Raw genomic sequence first — 25,013 nt, forward strand, 5'->3', positions numbered from 1 at the left:
CATTTTGAGATACTGTGGCCAGACTGCCTGAAGCGATACGCCACTAGTTGTGTATCTTAAGAGAAACATCGTTACTCTTGCCAGCGGTTTCTTGACTTTGAAGCTGTGATTATACTGGTGACGAGATATTGGCTACCCTAAGAGAGTCACAGTGTTTCGTGCCAGTTGCTCACCCAAATACACATTTTTTAGATACTGTTTCCAGTGTGCCTGAAGCGATACGCCACTAGTTGTGTATCTTAAGAGAAACATCGCTACTTTTGCCAAGGGGTTTCTAGAAGATGCTGATTTGATTCTACTGGTGACGAGGCATTGGCTACCTCAAGAGAGTCATAGAGATTCCTGCCAGTTCTTCACCCAAATACACATTTTTAGATACTATTTCCAGTCTGCCTGATAGCTACGCCACTAGTTGTGTATCTTAAGAGTCATTGTAACTTTTGCCAGGGGTTTCTTGAAGTTGCTGATGTGATTATGCTGGTGACGAGGCATTGGCTACCCTATGAGTGTCATAGTGATTCCTGCTAGTTGCTCACCCAAATACACATTTTTTGATACTTTGGCCAGTCTGCCTCAAGTGACACCCCACTAGCTGTGTATCTTATGAGAAGCTTCGTTACCTTTGCAAGCGGTTTCTTTAAGTTGGTGATGGGATTATGTTGGTGACGAGGCATTGGCTACCTTAAGAGAGTGATAGTGCTTCCTGCCAGTTGCTCACCCAAATACAAATTTTGAGATACTGTGGCCAGTCTGCCTGAAGCGATACGCCACTAGTTTTGTATCTTAAGAGAAACATCGTTACTCTTGCCAGCGGTTTCTTGACTTTGAAGCTGTGATTATACTGGTGACGAGATATTGGCTACCCTAAGAGAGTCACAGTGTTTCGTGCCAGTTGCTCACCCAAATACACATTTTCTAGATACTGTTTCCAGTGTGCCTGAAGCGATACGCCACTAGTTGTGTATCTTAAGAGAAACATCGTTACTTTTGCCAGGGGTTTCTAGAAGTTGCTGATGTGATTATGCTGGTGACGAGGCATTGGCTACCCTATGAGTGTCATAGTGATTCCTGCTAGTTGCTCACTCAAATACACATTTTTTTGATACTTTGGCCAGTCTGCCTCAAGTGACACCCCACTAGCTGTGTATCTTATGAGAAGCTTCGTTACCTTTGCAAGCGGTTTCTTGAAGTTGGTGATGGGATTATGTTGGTGACGAGGCATTGGCTACCTTAAGAGAGTCATAGTGCTTTCTGCCAGATGCTCACCAAAATACACATTTTGAGATACTGTGGCCAGTCTGCCTGAAGCGATACGCCACTAGTTGTGTATCTTAAGAGAAACATCGTTACTTTTGCCAGGGGTTTCTAGAAGATGCTGATTTGATTCTACTGGTGACGAGGCATTGGCTACCTCAAGAGAGTCATAGAGATTCCTGCCAGTTCTTCACCCAAATACACATTTTTTAGATACTCTTCCAGTCTGCCTGATAGCTACGCCACTAGTTGTGTATCTTAAGAGTCATTGTAACTTTTGCCAGGGGTTTCTTGAAGTTGCTGATGTGATTATGCTGGTGACGAGGCATTGGCTACCCTATGAGTGTCATAGTGATTCCTGCTAGTTGCTCACCCAAATACACATTTTTTTGATACTTTGGCCAGTCTGCCTCAAGTGACACCCCACTAGCTGTGTATCTTATGAGAAGCTTCGTTACCTTTGCAAGCGGTTTCTTAAAGTTGGTGATGGGATTATGTTGGTGACGAGGCATTGGCTACCTTAAGAGAGTCATAGTGCTTCCTGCCAGTTGCTCACCCAAATACACATTTTGAGATACTGTGGCCAGTCTGCCTGAAGCGATACGCCACTAGTTGTGTATCTTAAGAGAAACATCGTTACTCTTGCCAGCGGTTTCTTGACTTTGAAGCTGTGATTATACTGGTGACGAGATATTGGCTACCCTAAGAGAGTCACAGTGTTTCGTGCCAGTTGCTACCCCAAATACACATTTTTTAGATACTGTTTCCAGTGTGCCTGAAGCGATACGCCACTAGTTGTGTATCTTAAGAGAAACATCGCTACTTTTGCCAGGGGTTTCTAGAAGATGCTGATTTGATTCTACTGGTGACGAGGCATTGGCTACCTCAAGAGAGTCATAGAGATTCCTGCCAGTTCTTCACCCAAATACACATTTTTTAGATACTCTTTCCAGTCTGCCTGATAGCTACGCCACTAGTTGTGTATCTTAAGAGTCATTGTAACTTTTGCCAGGGGTTTCTTGAAGTTGCTGATGTGATTATGCTGGTGACGAGGCATTGGCTACCCTATGAGTGTCATAGTGATTCCTGCTAGTTGCTCACCCAAATACACATTCTTTTGATACTTTGGCCAGTCTGCCTCAAGTGACACCCCACTAGCTGTGTATCTTATGAGAAGCTTCGTTACCTTTGCAAGCGGTTTCTTGAAGTTGGAGATGGGATTATGTTGGTGACGAGGCATTGGCTACCTTAAGAGAGTCATAGTGCTTCCTGCCAGTTGCTCACCCAAATACACATTTTGAGATACTGTGGCCAGTCTGCCTGAAGCGATACGCCACTAGTTGTGTATCTTACGAGAAACATCGTTACTCTTGCCAGCGGTTTCTTGACTTTGAAGCTGTGATTATACTGGTGACGAGATATTGGCTACCCTAAGAGAGTCACAGTGTTTCGTGCCAGTTGCTCACCCAAATACACATTTTTTAGATACTGTTTCCAGTGGGCCTGAAGCGATACGCCACTAGTTGTGTATCTTAAGAGAAACATCGCTACTTTTGCCAGGGGTTTCTAGAAGATGCTGATTTGATTCTACTGGTGACGAGGCATTGGCTACCTCAAGAGAGTCATAGAGATTCCTGCCAGCTCTTCACCCAAATACACATTTTTTAGATACTCTTTCCAGTCTGCCTGATAGCTACGCCACTAGTTGTGTATCTTAAGAGTCATTGTAACTTTTGCCAGGGGTTTCTTGAAGTTGCTGATGTGATTATGCTGGTGACGAGGCATTGGTTACCCTATGAGTGTCATAGTGATTCCTGTTAGTTGCTCACCCAAATACACATTTTTATGATACTTTGGCCAGTCTGCCTCAAGTGACACCCCACTAGCTGTGTATCTTATGAGAAGCTTCGTTACCTTTGCAAGCGGTTTCTTGAAGTTGGTGATGAGATTATGTTGGTGACGAGGCATTGGCTACCTTAAGAGAGTCATAGTGGTTCCTGCCAGTTGCTCACCCAAATACACATTTTGAGATACTGTGGCCAGTCTGCCTGAAGCGATACGCCACTAGTTGTGTATCTTAAGAGAAACATCGTTACTCTTGACAGCGGTTTCTTGACTTTGAAGCTGTGATTATACTGGTGACGAGATATTGGCTACCCTAAGAGAGTCACAGTGTTTCGTGCCACGTGATGGCTGGGTGTTGTGTGCTGTCCTTAGGTTAGTTAGGTTTAAGTAGTTCTAAGTTCTAGGGGACTAATGACCACAGCAGTTGAGTCCCATAGTGCTCAGAGCCATTTGAACCATTTGAACCATTTTCGTGCCAGTTGCTCACCCAAATACACATTTTTTAGATACTGTTTCCAGTGTGCCTGAAGCGATACGCCACTAGTTGTGTATCTTAAGAGAAACATCGTTACTTTTGCCAGGGGTTTCTAGAAGTTGCTGATTTGATTCTGCTGGTGACGAGGCATTGGCTACCTCAAGAGAGTCATAGAGATTCCTGCCAGTTCTTCACCCAAATACACATTTTTTAGATACTCTTTCCAGTCTGCCTGATAGCTACGCCACTAGTTGTGTATCTTAAGAGTCATTGTAACTTTTGCCAGGGGTTTCTTGAAGTTGCTGATGTGATTATGCTGGTGACGAGGCATTGGCTACCCTATGAGTGTCATAGTGATTCCTGCTAGTTGCTTACCCAAATACACATTTTTTTGATACTTTGGCCAGTCTGCCTCAAGTGACACCCCACTAGCTGTGTATCTTATGAGAAGCTTCGTTACCTTTGCAAGCGGTTTCTTGAAGTTGGAGATGGGATTATGTTGGTGACGAAGCATTGGCTACCTTAAGAGAGTCATAGTGCTTCCTGCCAGTTGCTCACCCAAATACACATTTTGAGATACTGTGGCCAGTCTGCCTGAGGCGATACGCCACTAGTTGTGTATCTTAAGAGAAACATCGTTACTCTTGCCAGCGGTTTCTTGACTTTGAAGCTGTGATTATACTGGTGACGAGATATTGGCTACCCTAAGAGATTCACAGTGTTTCGTGCCAGTTGCTACCCCAAATACACATTTTTTAGATACTGGTTCCAGTGTGCCTGAAGCGATACGCCACTAGTTGTGTATCTTAAGAGAAACATCGCTACTTTTGCCAGGGGTTTCTAGAAGATGCTGATTTGATTCTACTGGTGACGAGGCATTGGCTACCTCAAGAGAGTCATAGAGATTCCTGCCAGTTCTTCACCCAAATACACATTTTTTAGATACTCTTTCCAGTCTGCCTGATAGCTACGCCACTAGTTGTGTATCTTAAGAGTCATTGTAACTTTTGCCAGGGGTTTCTTGAAGTTGCTGATGTGATTATGCTGGTGACGAGGCATTGGCTACCCTATGAGTGTCATAGTGATTCCTGCTAGTTGCTCACCCAAATACACATTTTTTTGATACTTTGGCCAGTCTGCCTCAAGTGACACCCCACTAGCTGTGTATCTTATGAGAAGCTTCGTTACCTTTGCAAGCGGTTTCTTGAAGTTGGAGATGGGATTATGTTGGTGACGAGGCATTGGCTACCTTAAGAGAGTCATAGTGCTTCCTGCCAGTTGCTCACCCAAATACACATTTTGAGATACTGTGGCCAGTCTGCCTGAAGCGATACGCCACTAGTTGTGTATCTTAAGAGAAACATCGTTACTCTTGCCAGCGGTTTCTTGACTTTGAAGCTGTGATTATACTGGTGACGAGATATTGGCTACCCTAAGAGAGTCACAGTGTTTCGTGCCAGTTGCTCACACAAATACACATTTTTTAGATACTGTTTCCAGTGTGCCAGAAGCGATACGCCACTAGTAGTGTATCTTAAGAGAATCATCGCTACTTTTGCCAGGGGTTTCTAGAAGATGCTGATTTGATTCTACTGGTGACGAGGCATTGGCTACCTCAAGAGAGTCATAGAGATTCCTGCCAGCTCTTCACCCAAATACACATTTTTTAGATACTCTTTCCAGTCTGCCTGATAGCTACGACACTAGTTGTGTATCTTAAGAGTCATTGTAACTTTTGCCAGGGGTTTCTTGAAGTTGCTGATGTGATTATGCTGGTGACGAGGCATTGGCTACCCTATGAGTGTCATAGTGATTCCTGTTAGTTGCTCACCCAAATACACATTTTTTTGATACTTTGGCCAGTCTGCCTCAAGTGACACCCCACTAGCTGTGTATCTTATGAGAAGCTTCGTTACCTTTGCAAGCGGTTTCTTGAAGTTGGTGATGAGATTATGTTGGTGACGAGGCATTGGCTACCTTAAGAGAGTCATAGTGCTTCCTGCCTGTTGCTCACCCAAATACACATTTTGAGATACTGTGGCCAGTCTGCCTGAAGCGATACGCCACTAGTTGTGTATCTTAAGAGAAACATCGTTACTCTTGCCAGCGGTTTCTTGACTTTGAAGCTGTGATTAACGTGGTGACGAGATATTGGCTACCCTAAGAGAGTCACAGTGTTTCGTGCCACGTGATGGCTGGGTGTTGTGTGCTGTCCTTAGGTTAGTTAGGTTTAAGTAGTTCTAAGTTCTAGGGGACTAATGACCACTGCAGTTGTGTCCCATAGTGCACAGAGCCATTTGAACCATTTGAACCATTTTCGTGCCAGTTGCTCACCCAAATACACATTTTTTAGATACTGTTTCCAGTGTGCCTGAAGCGATACGCCACTAGTTGTGTATCTTAAGAGAAACATCGTTACTTTTGCCAGGGGTTTCTAGAAGTTGCTGATTTGATTCTGCTGGTGACGAGGCATTGGCTACCTCAAGAGAGTCATAGAGATTCCTGCCAGTTCTTCACCCAAATACACATTTTTTAGATACTCTTTCCAGTCTGCCTGATAGCTACGCCACTAGTTGTGTATCTTAAGAGTCATTGTAACTTTTGCCAGGGGTTTCTTGAAGTTGCTGATGTGATTATGCTGGTGACGAGGCATTGGCTACCCTATGAGTGTCATAGTGATTCCTGCTAGTTGCTCACCCAAATACACATTTTTTAGATACTTTGGCCAGTCTGCCTCAAGTGACACCCCACTAGCTGTGTATCTTATGAGAAGCTTCGTTACCTTTGCAAGCGGTTTCTTGAAGTTGGTGATGGGATTATGTTGGTGACAAGGCATTGGCTACCTTAAGAGAGTCATAGTGCTTCCTGCCAGTTGCTCACCCAAATACACATTTTGAGATACTGTGGCCAGTCTGCCTGAAGCGATACGCCACTAGTTGTGTATCTTAAGAGAAACATCGTTACTCTTGCCAGCGGTTTCTTGACTTTGAAGCTGTGATTATACTGGTGACGAGATATTGGCTACCCTAAGAGAGTCACAGTGTTTCGTGCCAGTTGCTCACAAAAATACACATTTTTTAGATACTGTTTCCAGTGTGCCTGAAGCGATACGCCACTAGTTGTGTATCTTAAGAGAAACATCGCAACTTTTGCCAGGGGTTTCTAGAAGATGCTGATTTGATTCTACTGGTGACGAGGCATTGGCTACCTCAAGAGAGTCATAGAGATTCCTGCCAGTTCTTCGCCCAAATACACATTTTTTAGATAGTCTTTCCAGTCTGCCTGATAGCTACGCCACTAGTTGTGTATCTTAAGAGTCATTGTAACTTTTGCCAGGGGTTTCTTGAAGTTGCTGATGTGATTATGCTGGTGACGAGGCATTGGCTACCCTATGAGTGTCATAGTGATTCCTGCTAGTTGCTCACCCAAATACACATTCTTTAGATACTTTGGCCAGTCTGCCTCAAGTGACACCCCACTAGCTGTGTATCTTATGAGAAGCTTCGTTACCTTTGCAAGCGGTTTCTTGAAGTTGGTGATGAGATTATGTTGGTGACGAGGCATTGGCTACCTTAAGAGAGTCATAGTGCTTCCTGCCAGTTGCTCACCCAAATACACATTTTGAGATACTGTGGCCAGTCTGCCTGAAGCGATACGCCACTAGTTGTGTATCTTAAGAGAAACATCGTTACTCTTGCCAGCGGTTTCTTGACTTTGAAGCTGTGATTATACTGGTGACGAGATATTGGCTACCCTAAGAGAGTCACAGTGTTTCGTGCCAGTTGCTCACACAAATACACATTTTTTAGATACTGTTTCCAGTGTGCCTGAAGCGATACGCCACTAGTAGTGTATCTTAAGAGAAACATCGCTACTTTTGCCAGGGGTTTCTAGAAGATGCTGATTTGATTCTACTGGTGACGAGGCATTGGCTACCTCAAGAGAGTCATAGAGATTCCTGCCAGCTCTTCACCCAAATACACATTTTTTAGATACTCTTTCCAGTCTGCCTGATAGCTACGACACTAGTTGTGTATCTTAAGAGTCATTGTAACTTTTGCCAGGGGTTTCTTGAGGTTGCTGATGTGATTATGCTGGTGACGAGGCATTGGCTACCCTATGAGTGTCATAGTGATTCCTGTTAGTTGCTCACCCAAATACACATTTTTTTGATACTTTGGCCAGTCTGCCTCAAGTGACACCCCACTAGCTGTGTATCTTATGAGAAGCTTCGTTACCTTTGCAAGCGGTTTCTTGAAGTTGGTGATGAGATTATGTTGGTGACGAGGCATTGGCTACCTTAAGAGAGTCATAGTGCTTCCTGCCAGTTGCTCACCCAAATACACATTTTGAGATACTGTGGCCAGTCTGCCTGAAGCGATACGCCACTAGTTGTGTATCTTAAGAGAAACATCGTTACTCTTGCCAGCGGTTTCTTGACTTTGAAGCTGTGATTATACTGGTGACGAGATATTGGCTACCCTAAGAGAGTCACAGTGTTTCGTGCCAGTTGCTCACCCAAATACACATTTTTTAGATACTGTTTCCAGTGTGCCTGAAGCGATACGCCACTAGTTGTGTATCTTAAGAGAAACATCGCTACTTTTGCCAGGGGTTTCTAGAAGATGCTCATTTGATTCTACTGGTGACGAGGCATTGGCTACCTCAAGAGAGTCATAGAGATTCCTGCCAGCTCTTCACCCAAATACACATTTTTTAGATACTCTTTCCAGTCTGCCTGATAGCTACGCCACTAGTTGTGTATCTTAAGAGTCATTGTAACTTTTGCCAGGGGTTTCTTGAAGTTGCTGATGTGATTATGCTGGTGACGAGGCATTGGCTACCCTATGAGTGTCATAGTGATTCCTGTTAGTTGCTCACCCAAATACACATTTTTTTGATACTTTGGCCAGTCTGCCTCAAGTGACACCCCACTAGCTGTGTATCTTATGAGAAGCTTCGTTACCTTTGCAAGCGGTTTCTTGAAGTTGGTGATGAGATTATGTTGGTGACGAGGCATTGGCTACCTTAAGAGAGTCATAGTGCTTCCTGCCAGTTGCTCACCCAAATACACATTTTGAGATACTGTGGCCAGTCTGCCTGAAGCGATACGCCACTAGTTGTGTATCTTAAGAGAAACATCGTTACTCTTGCCAGCGGTTTCTTGACTTTGAAGCTGTGATTATACTGGTGACGAGATATTGGCTACCCTAAGAGAGTCACAGTGTTTCGTGCCACGTGATGGCTGGGTGTTGTGTGCTGTCCTTAGGTTAGTTAGGTTTAAGTAGTTCTAAGTTCTAGGGGACTAATGACCACAGCAGTTGAGTCCCATAGTGCTCAGAGCCATTTGAACCATTTGAACCATTTTCGTGCCAGTTGCTCACCCAAATACACATTTTTTAGATACTGTTTCCAGTGTGCCTGAAGCGATACGCCACTAGTTGTGTATCTTAAGAGAAACATCGTTACTTTTGCCAGGGGTTTCTAGAAGTTGCTGATTTGATTATGCTGGTGACGAGGCATTGGCTACCTCAAGAGAGTCATAGAGATTCCTGCCAGTTCTTCACCCAAATACACATTTTTTAGATACTCTTTCCAGTCTGACTGATAGCTACGCCACTAGTTGTGTATCTTAAGAGTCATTGTAACTTTTGCCAGGGATTTCTTGAAGTTGCTGATGTGATTATGCTGGTGACGACGCATTGGCTACCCTATGAGTGTCATAGTGATTCCTGCTAGTTGCTTACCCAAATACACATTTTTTTGATACTTTGGCCAGTCTGCCTCAAGTGACACCCCACTAGCTGTGTATCTTATGAGAAGCTTCGTTACCTTTGCAAGCGGTTTCTTGAAGTTGGAGATGGGATTATGTTGGTGACGAAGCATTGGCTACCTTAAGAGAGTCATAGTGCTTCCTGCCAGTTGCTCACACAAATACACATTTTGAGATACTGTGGCCAGTCTGCCTGAAGCGATACGCCACTAGTTGTGTATCTTAAGAGAAACATCGTTACTCTTGCCAGCGGTTTCTTGACTTTGAAGCTGTGATTATACTGGTGACGAGATATTGGCTACCCTAAGAGAGTCACAGTGTTTCGTGCCAGTTGCTCACACAAATACACATTTTTTAGATACTGTTTCCAGTGTGCCTGAAGCGATACGCCACTAGTTGTGTATCTTAAGAGAAACATCGCTACTTTTGCCAGGGGTTTCTAGAAGATGCTCATTTGATTCTACTGGTGACGAGGCATTGGCTACCTCAAGAGAGTCATAGAGATTCCTGCCAGCTCTTCACCCAAATACACATTTTTTAGATACTCTTTCCAGTCTGCCTGATAGCTACGCCACTAGTTGTGTATCTTAAGAGTCATTGTAACTTTTGCCAGGGGTTTCTTGAAGTTGCTGATGTGATTATGCTGGTGACGAGGCATTGGCTACCCTATGAGTGTCATAGTGATTCCTGTTAGTTGCTCACCCAAATACACATTTTTTTGATACTTTGGCCAGTCTGCCTCAAGTGACACCCCACTAGCTGTGTATCTTATGAGAAGCTTCGTTACCTTTGCAAGCGGTTTCTTGAAGTTGGTGATGAGATTATGTTGGTGACGAGGCATTGGCTACCTTAAGAGAGTCATAGTGCTTCCTGCCAGTTGCTCACCCAAATACACATTTTGAGATACTGTGGCCAGTCTGCCTGAAGCGATACGCCACTAGTTGTGTATCTTAAGAGAAACATCGTTACTCTTGCCAGCGGTTTCTTGACTTTGAAGCTGTGATTATACTGGTGACGAGATATTGGCTACCCTAAGAGAGTCACAGTGTTTCGTGCCACGTGATGGATGGGTGTTGTGTGCTGTCCTTAGGTTAGTTAGGTTTAAGTAGTTCTAAGTTCTAGGGGACTAATGACCACAGCAGTTGAGTCCCATAGTGCTCAGAGCCATTTGAACCATTTGAACCATTTTCGTGCCAGTTGCTCACCCAAATACACATTTTTTAGATACTCTTTCCAGTCTGCCTGATAGCTACGCCACTAGTTGTGTATCTTAAGAGTCATTGTAACTTTTGCCAGGGGTTTCTTGAAGTTGCTGATGTGATTATGCTGGTGACGAGGCATTGGCTACCCTATGAGTGTCATAGTGATTCCTGCTAGTTGCTTACCCAAATACACATTTTTTTGATACTTTGGCCAGTCTGCCTCAAGTGACACCCCACTAGCTGTGTATCTTATGCGAAGCTTCGTTACCTTTGCAAGCGGTTTCTTGAAGTTGGAGATGGGATTATGTTGGTGACGAGGCATTGGCTACCTTAAGAGAGTCATAGTGCTTCCTGCCAGTTGCTCACCCAAATACACATTTTGAGATACTGTGGCCAGTCTGCCTGAAGCGATACGCCACTAGTTGTGTATCTTAAGAGAAACATCGTTACTCTTGCCAGCGGTTTCTTGACTTTGAAGCTGTGATTATACTGGTGACGAGATATTGGCTACCCTAAGAGAGTCACAGTGTTTCGTGCCAGTTGCTCACACAAATACACATTTTTTAGATACTGTTTCCAGTGTGCCTGAAGCGATACGCCACTAGTAGTGTATCTTAAGAGAAACATCGCAACTTTTGCCAGGGGTTTCTAGAAGATGCTGATTTGATTCTACTGGTGACGAGGCATTGGCTACCTCAAGAGAGTCATAGAGATTCCTGCCAGCTCTTCACCCAAATACACATTTTTTAGATACTCTTTCCAGTCTGCCTGATAGCTACGACACTAGTTGTGTATCTTAAGAGTCATTGTAACTTTTGCCAGGGGTTTCTTGAAGTTGCTGATGTGATTATGCTGGTGACGAGGCATTGGCTACCCTATGAGTGTCATAGTGATTCCTGTTAGTTGCTCACCCAAATACACATTTTTTTGATACTTTGGCCAGTCTGCCTCAAGTGACACCCCACTAGCTGTGTATCTTATGAGAAGCTTCGTTACCTATGCAAGCGGTTTCTTGAAGTTGGTGATGAGATTATGTTGGTGACGAGGCATTGGTTACCTTAAGAGAGTCATAGTGCTTCCTGTCAGTTGCTCACCCAAATACACATTTTGAGATACTGTGGCCAGTCTGCCTGAAGCGATACGCCACTAGTTGTGTATCTTAAGAGAAACATCGTTACTCTTGCCAGGGGTTTCTAGAAGTTGCTGATTTGATTCTGCTGGTGACGAGGCATTGGCTACCTCAAGAGAGTCATAGAGATTCCTGCCAGTTCTTCACCCAAATACACATTTTTTAGATACTCTTTCCAGTCTGACTGATAGCTACGCCACTAGTTGTGTATCTTAAGAGTCATTGTAACTTTTGCCAGGGATTTCTTGAAGTTGCTGATGTGATTATGCTGGTGACGACGCATTGGCTACCCTATGAGTGTCATAGTGATTCCTGCTAGTTGCTTACCCAAATACACATTTTTTTGATACTTTGGCCAGTCTGCCTCAAGTGACACCCCACTAGCTGTGTATCTTATGAGAAGCTTCGTTACCTTTGCAAGCGGTTTCTTGAAGTTGGAGATGGGATTATGTTGGTGACGAAGCATTGGCTACCTTAAGAGAGTCATAGTGCTTCCTGCCAGTTGCTCACCCAAATACACATTTTGAGATACTGTGGCCAGTCTGCCTGAAGCGATACGCCACTAGTTGTGTATCTTAAGAGAAACATCGTTACTCTTGCCAGCGGTTTCTTGACTTTGAAGCTGTGATTATACTGGTGACGAGATATTGGCTACCCTAAGAGAGTCACAGTGTTTCGTGCCAGTTGCTCACACAAATACACATTTTTTAGATACTGTTTCCAGTGTGCCTGAAGCGATACGCCACTAGTAGTGTATCTTAAGAGAAACATCGCTACTTTTGCCAGGGGTTTCTAGAAGATGCTGATTTGATTCTACTGGTGACGAGGCATTGGCTACCTCAAGAGAGTCATAGAGATTCCTGCCAGCTCTTCACCCAAATACACATTTTTTAGATACTCTTTCCAGTCTGCCTGATAGCTACGACACTAGTTGTGTATCTTAAGAGTCATTGTAACTTTTGCCAGGGGTTTCTTGAAGTTGCTGATGTGATTATGCTGGTGACGAGGCATTGGCTACCCTATGAGTGTCATAGTGATTCCTGTTAGTTGCTCACCCAAATACACATTTTTTTGATACTTTGGCCAGTCTGCCTCAAGTGACACCCCACTAGCAGTGTATCTTATGAGAAGCTTCGTTACCTTTGCAAGCGGTTTCTTGAAGTTGGTGATGAGATTATGTTGGTGACGAGGCATTGGCTACCTTAAGAGAGTCATAGTGCTTCCTGCCAGATGCTCACCCAAATACACATTTTGAGATACTGTGGCCAGTCTGCCTGAAGCGATACGCCACTAGTTGTGTATCTTAAGAGAAACATCGTTACTCTTGCCAGCGGTTTCTTGACTTTGAAGCTGTGATTATACTGGTGACGAGATATTGGCTACCCTAAGAGAGTCACAGTGTTTCGTGCCACGTGATGGCTGGGTGTTGTGTGCTGTCCTTAGGTTAGTTAGGTTTAAGTAGTTCTAAGTTCTAGGGGACTAATGACCACAGCAGTTGAGTCCCATAGTGCTCAGAGCCATTTGAACCATTTGAACCATTTTCGTGCCAGTTGCTCACCCAAATACACATTTTTTAGATACTGTTTCCAGTGTGCCTGAAGCGATACGCCACTAGTTGTGTATCTTAAGAGAAACATCGTTACTTTTGCCAGGGGTTTCTAGAAGTTGCTGATTTGATTCTGCTGGTGACGAGGCATTGGCTACCTCAAGAGAGTCATAGAGATTCCTGCCAGTTCTTCACCCAAATACACATTTTTTAGATACTCTTTCCAGTCTGCCTGATAGCTACGCCACTAGTTGTGTATCTTAAGAGTCATTGTAACTTTTGCCAGGGATTTCTTGAAGTTGCTGATGTGATTATGCTGGTGACGAGGCATTGGCTACCCTATGAGTGTCATAGTGATTCCTGCTAGTTGCTTACCCAAATACACATTTTTTTGATACTTTGGCCAGTCTGCCTCAAGTGACACCCCACTAGCTGTGTATCTTATGAGAAGCTTCGTTACCTTTGCAAGCGGTTTCTTGAAGTTGGAGATGGGATTATGTTGGTGACGAAGCATTGGCTACCTTAAGAGAGTCATAGTGCTTCCTGCCAGTTGCTCACCCAAATACACATTTTGAGATACTGTGGCCAGTCTGCCTGAAGCGATACGCCACTAGTTGTGTATCTTAAGAGAAACATCGTTACTCTTGCCAGCGGTTTCTTGACTTTGAAGCTGTGATTATACTGGTGACGAGATATTGGCTACCCTAAGAGAGTCACAGTTTTTCGTGCCAGTTGCTCACACAAATACACATTTTTTAGATACTGTTTCCAGTGTGCCTGAACCGATACGCCACTAGTAGTGTATCTTAAGAGAAACATCGCTACTTTTGCCAGGGGTTTCTAGAAGATGCTGATTTGATTCTACTGGTGACGAGGCATTGGCTACCTCAAGAGAGTCATAGAGATTCCTGCCAGCTCTTCACCCAAATACACATTTTTTAGATACTCTTTCCAGTCTGCCTGATAGCTACGACACTAGTTGTGTATCTTAAGAGTCATTGTAACTTTTGCCAGGGGTTTCTTGAAGTTGCTGATGTGATTATGCTGGTGACGAGGCATTGGCTACCCTATGAGTGTCATAGTGATTCCTGTTAGTTGCTCACCCAAATACACATTTTTTTGATACTTTGGCCAGTCTGCCTCAAGTGACACACCACTAGCTGTGTATCTTATGAGAAGCTTCGTTACCTTTGCAAGCGGTTTCTTGAAGTTGGTGATGAGATTATGTTGGTGACGAGGCATTGGCTACCTTAAGAGATTCATAGTGCTTCCTGCCAGATGCTCACCCAAATACACATTTTGAGATACTGTGGCCAGTCTGCCTGAAGCGATACGCCACTAGTTGTGTATCTTAAGAGAAACATCGCTACTTTTGCCAGGGGTTTCTAGAAGTTGCTGATTTGATTCTGCTGGTGACGAGGCATTGGCTACCTCAAGAGAGTCATAGAGATTCCTGCCAGTTCTTCACCCAAATACACATTTTTTAGATACTCTTTCCAGTCTGCCTGATAGCTACGCCACTAGTTGTGTATCTTAAGAGTCATTGTAACTTTTGCCAGGGGTTTCTTGAAGTTGCTGATGTGATTCTGCTGGTGACGAGGCATTGGCTACCCTATGAGTGTCATAGTGATTCCTGCTAGTTGCTTACCCAAATACACATTTTTTTTACATTTTGGCCAGTCTGCCTCAAGTGACACCCCACTAGCTGTGTATCTTATGAGAAGCTTCGTTACCTTTGCAAGCGGTTTCTTGAAGTTGGAGATGGGATTATGTTGGTGACGAAGCATTGGCTACCTTAAGAGAGTCATAGTGCTTCCTGCCAGTTGCTCACCCAAATACACATTTTGAGATACTGTGGCCAGTCTGCCTGAAGCGATACGCCACTAGTTGTGTATCTTAAGAGAAACATCGTTACTCTTGCCAGCGGTTTCTTGACTTTGAAGCTGTGATTATACTGGTGACAAGATATTGGCTACCCTAAGAGAGTCACAGTGTTTCGTGCCAGTTGCTCACACAAATACACATTTTTTAGATACTGTTTCCAGTGTGCCTGAAGCGATACGCCACTAGTTGTGTATCTTAAGAGAAACATCGCTACTTTTGCCAGGGGTTTCTAGAAGATGCTCATTTGATTCTACTGGTGACGAGGCATTGGCTACCTCAAGAGAGTCATAGAGATTCCTGCCAGCTCTTCACCCAAATACACATTTTTTAGATACTCTTTCCAGTCTGCCTGATAGCTACGCCACTAGTTGTGTATCTTAAGAGTCATTGTAACTTTTGCCAGGGGTTTCTTGAAGTTGCTGATGTGATTACGCTGGTGACGAGGCATTGGCTACCCTATGAGTGTCATAGTGATTCCTGTTAGTTGCTCACCCAAATACACATTTTTTTGATACTTTGGCCAGTCTGCCTCAAGTGACACCCCACTAGCTGTGTATCTTATGAGAAGCTTCGTTACCTTTGCAAGCGGTTTCTTGAAGTTGGTGATGAGATTATGTTGGTGACGAGGCATTGGCTACCTTAAGAGAGTCATAGTGCTTCCTGCCAGTTGCTCACCCAAATACACATTTTGAGATACTGTGGCCAGTCTGCCTGAAGCGATACGCCACTAGTTGTGTATCTTAAGAGAAACATCGTTACTCTTGCCAGCGGTTTCTTGACTTTGAAGCTGTGATTATACTGGTGACGAGATATTGGCTACCCTAAGAGAGTCACAGTGTTTCGTGCCACGTGATGGCTGGGTGTTGTGTGCTGTCCTTAGGTTAGTTAGGTTTAAGTAGTTCTAAGTTCTAGGGGACTAATGACCACAGCAGTTGAGTCCCATAGTGCTCAGAGCCATTTGAACCATTTGAACCATTTTCGTGCCAGTTGCTCACCCAAATACACATTTTTTAGATACTGTTTCCAGTGTGCCTGAAGCGATACGCCACTAGTTGTGTATCTTAAGAGAAACATCGTTACTTTTGCCAGGGGTTTCTAGAGGTTGCTGATTTGATTCTGCTGGTGACGAGGCATTGGCTACCTCAAGAGAGTCATAGAGATTCCTGCCAGTTCTTCACCCAAATACACATTTTTTAGATACTCTTTCCAGTCTGCCTGATAGCTACGCCACTAGTTGTGTATCTTAAGAGTCATTGTAACTTTTGCCAGGGATTTCTTGAAGTTGCTGATGTGATTATGCTGGTGACGAGGCATTGGCTACCCTATGAGTGTCATAGTGATTCCTGCTAGTTGCTTACCCAAATACACATTTTTTTGATACTTTGGCCAGTCTGCCTCAAGTGACACCCCACTAGCTGTGTATCTTATGAGAAGCTTCGTTACCTTTGCAAGCGGTTTCTTGAAGTTGGAGATGGGATTATGTTGGTGACGAAGCATTGGCTACCTTAAGAGAGTCATAGTGCTTCCTGCCAGTTGCTCACCCAAATACACATTTTGAGATACTGTGGCCAGTCTGCCTGAAGCGATACGCCACTAGTTGTGTATCTTAAGAGAAACATCGTTACTCTTGCCAGCGGTTTCTTGACTTTGAAGCTGTGATTATACTGGTGACGAGATATTGGCTACCCTAAGAGAGTCACAGTGTTTCGTGCCAGTTGCTCACACAAATACACATTTTTTAGATACTGTTTCCAGTGTGCCTGAAGCGATACGCCACTAGTTGTGTATCTTAAGAGAAACATCGCTACTTTTGCCAGGGGTTTCTAGAAGATGCTCATTTGATTCTACTGGTGACGAGGCATTGGCTACCTCAAGAGAGTCATAGAGATTCCTGCCAGCTCTTCACCCAAATACACATTTTTTAGATACTCTTTCCAGTCTGCCTGATAGCTACGCCACTAGTTGTGTATCTTAAGAGTCATTGTAACTTTTGCCAGGGGTTTCTTGAAGTTGCTGATGTGATTACGCTGGTGACGAGGCATTGGCTACCCTATGAGTGTCATAGTGATTCCTGTTAGTTGCTCACCCGAATACACATTTTTTTGATACTTTGGCCAGTCTGCCTCAAGTGACACCCCACTAGCTGTGTATCTTATGAGAAGCTTCGTTACCTTTGCAAGCGGTTTCTTGAAGTTGGTGATGAGATTATGTTGGTGACGAGGCATTGGCTACCTTAAGAGAGTCATAGTGCTTCCTGCCAGTTGCTCACCCAAATACACATTTTGAGATACTGTGGCCAGTCTGCCTGAAGCGATACGCCACTAGTTGTGTATCTTAAGAGAAACATCGTTACTCTTGCCAGCGGTTTCTTGACTTTGAAGCTGTGATTATACTGGTGACGAGATATTGGCTACCCTAAGAGAGTCACAGTGTTTCGTGCCACGTGATGGCTGGGTGTTGTGTGCTGTCCTTAGGTTAGTTAGGTTTAAGTAGTTCTAAGTTCTAGGGGACTAATGACCACAGCAGTTGAGTCCCATAGTGCTCAGAGCCATTTGAACCATTTGAACCATTTTCGTGCCAGTTGCTCACCCAAATACACATTTTTTAGATACTGTTTCCAGTGTGCCTGAAGCGTTACGCCACTAGTTGTGTATCTTAAGAGAAACATCGTTACTTTTGCCAGGGGTTTCTAGAAGTTGCTGATTTGATTCTGCTGGTGACGAGGCATTGGCTACCTCAAGAGAGTCATAGAGATTCCTGCCAGTTCTTCACCCAAATACACATTTTTTAGATACTCTTTCCAGTCTGCCTGATAGCTACGCCACTAGTTGTGTATCTTAAGAGTCATTGTAACTTTTGCCAGGGATTTCTTGAAGTTGCTGATGTGATTATGCTGGTGACGAGGCATTGGCTACCCTATGAGTGTCATAGTGATTCCTGCTAGTTGCTTACCCAAATACACATTTTTTTGATACTTTGGCCAGTCTGCCTCAAGTGACACCCCACTAGCTGTGTATCTTATGAGAAGCTTCGTTACCTTTGCAAGCGGTTTCTTGAAGTTGGAGATGGGATTATGTTGGTGACGAAGCATTGGCTACCTTAAGAGAGTCATAGTGCTTCCTGCCAGTTGCTCACCCAAATACACATTTTGAGATACTGTGGCCAGTCTGCCTGAAGCGATACGCCACTAGTTGTGTATCTTAAGAGAAACATCGTTACTCTTGCCAGCGGTTTCTTGACTTTGAAGCTGTGATTATACTGGTGACGAGATATTGGCTACCCTAAGAGAGTCACAGTGTTTCGTGCCACGTGATGGCTGGGTGTTGTGTGCTGTCCTTAGGTTAGTTAGGTTTAAGTAGTTCTAAGTTCTAGGGGACTAATGACCACAGCAGTTGAGTCCCATAGTGCTCAGAGCCATTTGAACCATTTGAACCATTTTCGTGCCAGTTGCTCACCCAAATACACATTTTTTAGATACTGTTTCCAGTGTGCCTGAAGCGATACGCCACTAGTTGTGTATCTTAAGAGAAACATCGTTACTTTTGCCAGGGGTTTCTAGAAGTTGCTGATTTGATTCTGCTGGTGACGAGGCATTGGCTACCTCAAGAGAGTCATAGAGATTCCTGCCAGTTCTTCACCCAAATACACATTTTTAGATACTCTTTCCAGTCTGCCTGATAGCTACGACACTAGTTGTGTATCTTAAGAGTCATTGTAACTTTTGCCAGGGGTTTCTTGAAGTTGCTGATGTGATTATGCTGGTGACGAGGCATTGGCTACCCTATGAGTGTCATAGTGATTCCTGCTAGTTGCTTACCCAAATACACATTTTTTTGATACTTTGGCCAGTCTGCCTCAAGTGACACCCCACTAGCTGTGTATCTTATGAGAAGCTTCGTTACCTTTGCAAGCGGTTTCTTGAAGTTGGAGATGGGATTATGTTGGTGACGAAGCATTGGCTACCTTAAGAGAGTCATAGTGCTTCCTGCCAGTTGCTCACCCAAATACACATTTTGAGATACTGTGGCCAGTCTGCCTGAAGCGATACGCCACTAGTTGTGTATCTTAAGAGAAACATCGTTACTCTTGCCAGCGGTTTCTTGACTTTGAAGCTGTGATTATACTGGTGACGAGATATTGGCTACCCTAAGAGAGTCACAGTGTTTCGTGCCACGTGATGGCTGGGTGTTGTGTGCTGTCCTTAGGTTAGTTAGGTTTAAGTAGTTCTAAGTTCTAGGGGACTAATGACCACAGCAGTTGAGTCCCATAGTGCTCAGAGCCATTTGAACTATTTGAACCATTTTCGTGCCAGTTGCTCACCCAAATACACATTTTAAAATACTGTTTCCAGTCTGCCTGAAGCGATACGCCACTAGTTGTGTATCTTAAGAGAAACATCGTTACTCTTGCCAGCGGTTTCTTGACTTTGAAGCTGTGATTATACTGGTGACGAGATATTGGCTACCCTAAGAGAGTCACAGTGTTTCGTGCCAGTTGCTCACACAAATACACATTTTTTAGATACTGTTTCCAGTGTGCCTGAAGCGATACGCCACTAGTAGTGTATCTTAAGAGAAACATCGCTACTTTTGCCAGGGGTTTCTAGAAGATGCTGATTTGATTCTACTGGTGACGAGGCATTGGCTACCTCAAGAGAGTCATAGAGATTCCTGCCAGCTCTTCACCCAAATACACATTTTTTAGATACTCTTTCCAGTCTGCCTGATAGCTACGACACTAGTTGTGCATCTTAAGAGTCATTGTAACTTTTGCCAGGGGTTTCTTGAAGTTGCTGATGTGATTATGCTGGTGACGAGGCATTGGCTACCCTATGAGTGTCATAGTGATTCCTGTTAGTTGCTCACCCAAATACACATTTTTTTGATACTTTGGCCAGTCTCCCTCAAGTGACACCCCACTAGCTGTGTATCTTATGAGAAGCTTCGTTACCTTTGCAAGCGGTTTCTTGAAGTTGGTGATGAGATTATGTTGGTGACGAGGCATTGGCTACCTTAAGAGAGTCATAGTGCTTCCTGCCAGATGCTCACCCAAATACACATTTTGAGATACTGTGGCCAGTCTGCCTGAAGCGATACGCCACTAGTTGTGTATCTTAAGAGAAACATCGTTACTCTTGCCAGCGGTTTCTTGACTTTGAAGCTGTGATTATACTGGTGACGAGATATTGGCTACCCTAAGAGAGTCACAGTGTTTCGTGCCACGTGATGGCTGGGTGTTGTGTGCTGTCCTTAGGTTAGTTAGGTTTAAGTAGTTCTAAGTTCTAGGGGACTAATGACCACAGCAGTTGAGTCCCATAGTGCTCAGAGCCATTTGAACCATTTGAACCATTTTCGTGCCAGTTGCTCACCCAAATACACATTTTTTAGATACTGTTTCCAGTGTGCCTGAAGCGATACGCCACTAGTTGTGTATCTTAAGAGAAACATCGTTACTTTTGCCAGGGGTTTCTAGAAGTTGCTGATTTGATTCTGCTGGTGACGAGGCATTGGCTACCTCAAGAGAGTCATAGAGATTCCTGCCAGTTCTTCACCCAAATACACATTTTTAGATACTCTTTCCAGTCTGCCTGATAGCTACGACACTAGTTGTGTATCTTAAGAGTCATTGTAACTTTTGCCAGGGGTTTCTTGAAGTTGCTGATGTGATTATGCTGGTGACGAGGCATTGGCTACCCTATGAGTGTCATAGTGATTCCTGTTAGTTGCTCACCCAAATACACATTTTTTTGATACTTTGGCCAGTCTGCCTCAAGTGACACACCACTAGCTGTGTATCTTATGAGAAGCTTCGTTACCTTTGCAAGCGGTTTCTTGAAGTTGGTGATGAGATTATGTTGGTGACGAGGCATTGGCTACCTTAAGAGATTCATAGTGCTTCCTGCCAGATGCTCACCCAAATACACATTTTGAGATACTGTGGCCACTCTGCCTGAAGCGATACGCCACTAGTTGTGTATCTTAAGAGAAACATCGTTACTCTTGCCAGCGGTTTCTTGACTTTGAAGCTGTGATTATACTGGTGACGAGATATTGGCTACCCTAAGAGAGTCACAGTGTTTCGTGCCAGTTGCTCACACAAATACACATTTTTTAGATACTGTTTCCAGTGTGCCTGAAGCGATACGCCACTAGTAGTGTATCTTAAGAGAAACATCGCTACTTTTGCCAGGGGTTTCTAGAAGATGCTCATTTGATTCTACTGGTGACGAGGCATTGGCTACCTCAAGAGAGTCATAGAGATTCCTGCCAGCTCTTCACCCAAATACACATTTTTTAGATACTCTTTCCAGTCTGCCTGATAGCTACGACACTAGTTGTGTATCTTAAGAGTCATTGTAACTTTTGCCAGGGGTTTCTTGAAGTTGCTGATGTGATTATGCTGGTGACGAGGCATTGGCTACCCTATGAGTGTCATAGTGATTCCTGTTAGTTGCTCACCCAAATACACATTTTTTTGATACTTTGGCCAGTCTGCCTCAAGTGACACACCACTAGCTGTGTATCTTATGAGAAGCTTCGTTACCTTTGCAAGCGGTTTCTTGAAGTTGGTGATGAGATTATGTTGGTGACGAGGCATTGGCTACCTTAAGAGATTCATAGTGCTTCCTGCCAGATGCTCACCCAAATACACATTTTGAGATACTGTGGCCAGTCTGCCTGAAGCGATACGCCACTAGTTGTGTATCTTAAGAGAAACATCGTTACTCTTGCCAGCGGTTTCTTGACTTTGAAGCTGTGATTATACTGGTGACGAGATATTGGCTACCCTAAGAGAGTCACAGTGTTTCGTGCCAGTTGCTCACCCAAATACACATTTTTTAGATACTGTTTCCAGTGTGCCTGAAGCGATACGCCACTAGTTGTGTATCTTAAGAGAAACATCGTTACTTTTGCCAGGGGTTTCTAGAAGTTGCTGATTTGATTCTGCTGGTGACGAGGCATTGGCTACCTCAAGAGAGTCATAGAGATTCCTCCCAGTTCTTCACCCAAATACACATTTTTTAGATACTCTTTCCAGTCTGCCTGATAGCTACGCCACTAGTTGTGTATCTTAAGAGTCATTGTAACTTTTGCCAGGGATTTCTTGAAGTTGCTGATGTGATTATGCTGGTGACGAGGCATTGGCTACCCTATGAGTGTCATAGTGATTCCTGCTAGTTGCTTACCCAAATACACATTTTTTTGATATTTTGGCCAGTCTGCCTCAAGTGACACCCCACTAGCTGTGTATCTTATGAGAAGCTTCGTTACCTTTGCAAGCGGTTTCTTGAAGTTGGAGATGGGATTATGTTGGTGACGAAGCATTGGCTACCTTAAGAGAGTCATAGTGCTTCCTGCCAGTTGCTCACCCAAATACACATTTTGAGATACTGTGGCCAGTCTGCCTGAAGCGATACGCCACTAGTTGTGTATCTTAAGAGAAACATCGCTACTTTTGCCATGGGTTTCTAGAAGATGCTCATTTGATTCTACTGGTGACGAGGCATTGGCTACCTCAAGAGAGTCATAGAGATTCCTGCCAGCTCTTCACCCAAATACACATTTTTTAGATACTCTTTCCAGTCTGCCTGATAGCTACGACACTAGTTGTGTATCTTAAGAGTCATTGTAACTTTTGCCAGGGGTTTCTTGAAGTTGCTGATGTGATTATGCTGGTGACGAGGCATTGGCTACCCTATGAGTGTCATAGTGATTCCTGTTAGTTGCTCACCCAAATACACATTTTTTTGATACTTTGGCCAGTCTGCCTCAAGTGACACCCCACTAGCTGTGTATCTTATGAGAAGCTTCGTTACCTTTGCAAGCGGTTTCTTGAAGTTGGTGATGAGATTATGTTGGTGACGAGGCATTGGCTACCTTAAGAGAGTCATAGTGCTTCCTGCCAGATGCTCACCCAAATACACATTTTGAGATACTGTGGCCAGTCTGCCTGAAGCGATACGCCACTAGTTGTGTATCTTAAGAGAAACATCGTTACTCTTGCCAGCGGTTTCTTGACTTTGAAGCTGTGATTATACTGGTGACGAGATATTGGCTACCCTAAGAGAGTCACAGTGTTTCGTGCCACGTGATGGCTGGGTGTTGTGTGCTGTCCTTAGGTTAGTTAGGTTTAAGTAGTTCTAAGTTCTAGGGGACTAATGACCACAGCAGTTGAGTCCCATAGTGCTCAGAGCCATTTGAACCATTTGAACCATTTTCGTGCCAGTTGCTCACCCAAATACACATTTTTTAGATACTGTTTCCAGTGTGCCTGAAGCGATACGCCACTAGTTGTGTATCTTAAGAGAAACATCGTTACTTTTGCCAGGGGTTTCTAGAAGTTGCTGATTTGATTCTGCTGGTGACGAGGCATTGGCTACCTCAAGAGAGTCATAGAGATTCCTGCCAGTTCTTCACCCAAATACACATTTTTTAGATACTCTTTCCAGTCTGCCTGATAGCTACGCCACTAGTTGTGTATCTTAAGAGTCATTGTAACTTTTGCCAGGGATTTCTTGAAGTTGCTGATGTGATTATGCTGGTGACGAGGCATTGGCTACCCTATGAGTGTCATAGTGATTCCTGCTAGTTGCTTACCCAAATACACATTTTTTTGATACTTTGGCCAGTCTGCCTCAAGTGACACCCCACTAGCTGTGTATCTTATGAGAAGCTTCGTTACCTTTGCAAGCGGTTTCTTGAAGTTGGAGATGGGATTATGTTGGTGACGAAGCATTGGCTACCTTAAGAGAGTCATAGTGCTTCCTGCCAGTTGCTCACCCAAATACACATTTTGAGATACTGTGGCCAGTCTGCCTGAAGCGATACGCCACTAGTTGTGTATCTTAAGAGAAACATCGTTACTCTTGCCAGCGGTTTCTTGACTTTGAAGCTGTGATTATACTGGTGACGAGATATTGGCTACCCTAAGAGAGTCACAGTGTTTCGTGCCAGTTGCTCACACAAATACACATTTTTTAGATACTGTTTCCAGTGTGCCTGAAGCGATACGCCACTAGTTGTGTATCTTAAGAGAAACATCGTTACTTTTGCCAGGGGTTTCTAGAAGTTGCTGATTTGATTCTGCTGGTGACGAGGCATTGGCTACCTCAAGAGAGTCATAGAGATTCCTGCCAGCTCTTCACCCAAATACACATTTTTTAGATACTCTTTCCAGTCTGCCTGATAGCTACGACACTAGTTGTGTATCTTAAGAGTCATTGTAACTTTTGCCAGGGGTTTCTTGAAGTTGCTGATGTGATTATGCTGGTGACGAGGCATTGGCTACCCTATGAGTGTCATAGTGATTCCTGTTAGTTGCTCACCCAAATACACATTTTTTTGATACTTTGGCCAGTCTGCCTCAAGTGACACCCCACTAGCTGTGTATCTTATGAGAAGCTTCGTTACCTTTGCAAGCGGTTTCTTGAAGTTGGTGATGAGATTATGTTGGTGACGAGGCATTGGCTACCTTAAGAGAGTCATAGTGCTTCCTGCCAGATGCTCACCCAAATACACATTTTGAGATACTGTGGCCAGTCTGCCTGAAGCGATACGCCACTAGTTGTGTATCTTAAGAGAAACATCGTTACTTTTGCCAGGGGTTTCTAGAAGTTGCTGATTTGATTCTGCTGGTGACGAGGCATTGGCTACCTCAAGAGAGTCATAGAGATTCCTGCCAGTTCTTCACCCAAATACACATTTTTTAGATACTCTTTCCAGTCTGCCTGATAGCTACGCCACTAGTTGTGTATCTTAAGAGTCATTGTAACTTTTGCCAGGGATTTCTTGAAGTTGCTGATGTGATTATGCTGGTGACGAGGCATTGGCTACCCTATGAGTGTCATAGTGATTCCTGCTAGTTGCTTACCCAAATACACATTTTTTTGATACTTTGGCCAGTCT

The sequence above is a fragment of the Schistocerca nitens genome, chromosome 3, assembly GCF_023898315.1.
Source record: "Schistocerca nitens isolate TAMUIC-IGC-003100 chromosome 3, iqSchNite1.1, whole genome shotgun sequence".
NCBI classification, from domain to species: domain Eukaryota; kingdom Metazoa; phylum Arthropoda; class Insecta; order Orthoptera; family Acrididae; genus Schistocerca; species Schistocerca nitens.